Below are 3,965 nucleotides of genomic sequence, written 5' to 3' on the forward strand. Positions count from 1 at the left end.
GATGGAAAAAAGAAACTGAATTCTTATTTATTTTGTCACCCTGAGGAAGCATGTACTATTGGATGCTCAGGTTAGGGGAGTAATACTTTCCTCTTTTATTTTTTTCCAATTGCCTTTTCGTTCAGTTACTTGCTACTTACTGACTTCATAATGTGCAGCTTTTATGTCAGTTTATTTCTAACTCATAGTAATCCTCCACATAACTGAACAAAATGCTTCCTGGCCCTGCAGCCACGGTATCAATCTATCTCATGGAGACGCTTCCTTTTTCTGACCTGACCTTCTGCTTTACAAAGCATGATGTTCTTTCCCAGGCACTGGTCCCTTCTGACACTGTCCAATGTACGTGAGATTCCATCTAACCATCTCACTTTTACGGATCTTTCTAGGTGAACTTCCAACCTAGCTTTGTTTGTTCCAGCAGTTAACGGTCCAGTTGATATTCTTGGCAAACAGCATAATTCAAATCAATTGTTCTTCTTCAGTCTTTCTCATCCATCACCCCACTTTCACAGGGAGTTGAAAATAGCACAAGGTCAAATGGCAGTTGTGCTTTTTCACACGTGAAAGAGGCCTTTTGCAGATTTGTCCAATGTAATATGTCATTTGATTGCTTCAGTGTTGCTTCCCTGGATGTTGATTGTGGACTCAATTAAAATGAAATCCTATAAAACTTCATTTTTTTCTCCATTTATCATGATGTTGTTTATTGACCCAGTGGTGAGGCCAATATCTTCTATTATGAGGTGTGCTCTATAGCGAAGGCTGTTGTTGCCTTTGGTCTTCAGTAAGTGCTTCAAGTCCTCTTTGGTTTCTCAGTACGCCAGGCTGTGCCATAGCTACATTGTAAATTGTGAATGAGTCTTCCTCAAATCCTGATTTCATGCCCAAATTTATGGATTCTTTGTTCACCATATAGATTGAATGAGTACAGGGCAAGAATACAACCCTGAAACACCTTTTTCTTTTTTTATGCAGGGAAGACCGCGGACACAGTCCCCCACTACCACAAATTATGCAGTCGAGCTTCCCACATTTGGGGAAATTGCAGGGGTCAGCACATCCGGAGTGCAATGGATATGCCTCGCCCTGGGAAAACCACCTTCGTGATCATGGTATCTCCCCTGCTAGGTAAGTATGAAACACCTTTTTCTTGATTTTAACCCATATGTTATTCTGTTTGAATGACTGATTCCTGGTCTAATTATAGGTGAGCACAATATACTGGTCTGCAATTCATTTTCTCCAAAAGTGTTATGTTTTACACAGTCCAATGCCTTTGCTATCATATAATTTACAGGATTATTTTTGTTTTTCTTTTCTTTTTCATAATATCAGACCCACTCAAAATAATTGTATGGATGACAAAGAGCTGGCCAATCTCTCACTCTCTCTCTCACTCGCTCTCTCCTCCACATACACTCATCACCCTTTATGCCCTCTCTCCCTCACTCCTTCTCAGTATGGTCTAGGTCAAGAAAAACTTTCCAGTTATCATTTTTGGACTCCACTTGTCTAAAATACATTTCTGTGGTTTTGAAGGCTTAATATTTTTCTTTGTCACTGAGGTCTGAAGTGCAGAGGGAAAAAGGCAGTTTAAATTATTTGTTTGGCTTCTCAGTGCAGTAAAACATAATTTGGCTAAAATAATGAGATTAAATTGCTAATAAGTAAACTGCAGCTTAAACAATAAGAGTTGGGTGGTATTTGTTGTTGAGTCTTCTATTTCAGTGCAAACTTTGTTATTGACTCATGTTTGACATAATTTCTGTATATTAAGAATTTGGTGAAAACAGCCAAGAAAAAAAGCAAAACATGAAAAAGCACCAGTGTGTTCGACCTGAATACATAGGTGATATAAACTATTCTACATTAAATTTTGCTATTTTTCAAAGCACTTCTCCACCTCTAATATAGCAAACATAGATTCTGGAAAGCAACACAGACTGCCAATTTTGTATTCAATTACTTCTGTGATTTTCTCCCTTATCCTGATCCTAGACACGTAAATTTTGATATACCTAATCCTTGGCAATTATGTATGATTATGTTTCTTTCTTTAAAATACTTAATTAAAATATTCCTTTTAGTGTTTAGGTGAGTTGAAAATGAGTCTCAGAACACTTTGCTCGTGGAGATTTCACACATGTGACCAACCTAGTTGCTGCCATTCCACCTTCCTAACTATTTGAGACATAGACCATTTCAGGGCCATTGTTGAGCAGGGGAAAGGCATTTCTAGCATTTCCAGGTTTCATTTATGAACCCATCTCAATATGTCTAAATGTTCTGATAATCCTCTCACTTGATAGCTTTCCAATTGAAAGGGTTATAAAAGTCAGAACTGGGAGTCCTATTCAGTACCATCTTTCTAGATACACTATAAATTTGGGCAGGCAAGTTGGAGCTGAGGCTTAAGTGGGTGTTTAATTCAGACAGGCATTATCCTGAATCTGGAACCTCTATGTTCTTTTTTGCCTTCCTGACAAAAAGAATAGATACCACATCGGTTTATACAGAGATTGTTTATGGGTAGTTACAGTGGTGGTTAGTGATGGAAGTGGAGATGTTCCTGGAAAACCTTAGCCTTGATGAGCCAAAGAATTAGATGTATTACCAAGGAATCAGACAGTACAGACCATCCCTCAGACATCACATCAATTTACTCCTGTTCTGAATTGTGGTCCATGATCCTGTTCAGGCAAAACAACAACAACAACAAACAAACAAAAAAACACTTTCCTAGTTAAAGCTTAACTCATTTTTGTTCATTCGCTTAGCATGGAGCTGTTTTCTCAATTAGAACTCAATACTCTTGCTAATCAATATAACTGGATGAAGTCTCTAGAGGGGCCATCATTCTAAGTAAAGCACCTGCTATTGTTTGATACCTGTGGGTCAGTTCCAGCTCAAAGTGTCCCTTTATACAACAGAACTGAACATTGCCCAGGTCTGTGCTATCCTTATAATTATGCCTGTGTTTGAGCCCATTGTTGCAGCCACTCGGTCACTCCATATACTTGATGGCCTTTCTCTTTTGTGTTGTCCTTCCACTTTCCTGAGCATGGCATCCTTCTCCAAGGACCGGGCTCTCCTGATAACATCTGAGGTATGTGACATGATGCCTTACCATCCTGGCTCCTAAGGAATATTCTGTCTTTTTCCAAGACTGATTTGTTCTTTTGGCAGTCTATGATACTTTAAATAATCTCTGTCAGTGCCATAAGGCACCCTAAAGCAGAGGGTCATTGATAAAGAGGAAGACTTTCAGTGAAATGAATTGACTGGTTGTTTTAAATTCATTGTACATAAGGGCCTAATGCAGTGGTTCTCAACCTTCCTCATGCTGTAACACTTTAATATCATTCCTCATGTTGTGGTGATACCCTCAACCATAAAATGATTTGCATTGCTACTTCATAACTGTAATTTTACTACTGTTATGAATCATAATGTAAATAGCTGATATGCAGTATGTATTTTCATTGTTACAAATTGAACATAATTCAACATAATTAAAGCATAGTGATTAGTCACAAAACAATATGTAATTATATACTGTGAAATATTTATTTCTAATTACAAATAAATGAAATGTTGTCTTGAAGCATGGTGTAGCATGGGTAACAGTCTTCACACCAAATACTTGTATGTGGACGTATCTGCATGCGGTCAGACCCGCCCGGAGAGGGATAGTGGAGCAGTGTCTTGCTTCTTAAGACCATCGAAAATATGTGTTTTCCAATGGTCTTAGGCGACCCCTGTGAAAGGGATCGTTCGACATCAAAGGGGTCATGACCCACAGGTTGAGAACCGCTGGCCTAATTGTTTGGAATCAAGTCTATAGCATCTAGCAACACACCTGCATAAGAATACCATCTGAAAATAAATTATATCTATCTTACACAAAATATTATGGGCAGAATAAGCTATCCATCCTTCAAAATCTATATGAGATACTCCTC

At 38.3% G+C, this 3,965-nt stretch overlaps 1 non-coding gene across 1 annotated transcript; it reads right to left on the bottom strand.

Annotated features, from left to right (window-relative positions):
* Nucleotides 1-975: 975 nt before the first annotated feature.
* LOC115871713 lies at nucleotides 976-1,139 on the bottom strand. The gene has a single exon (XR_004047435.1). It is a non-coding gene; the product is annotated as a U1 spliceosomal RNA (small nuclear RNA).
* Between the last annotated feature and the right edge of the window lie 2,826 nt (nucleotides 1,140-3,965).

Source organism: Echinops telfairi, unplaced genomic scaffold (assembly GCF_000313985.2).
Source record: "Echinops telfairi isolate 266 unplaced genomic scaffold, ASM31398v2 ScPeMD7_7400;HRSCAF=8409, whole genome shotgun sequence".
NCBI classification, from domain to species: Eukaryota; Metazoa; Chordata; class Mammalia; order Afrosoricida; family Tenrecidae; genus Echinops; species Echinops telfairi.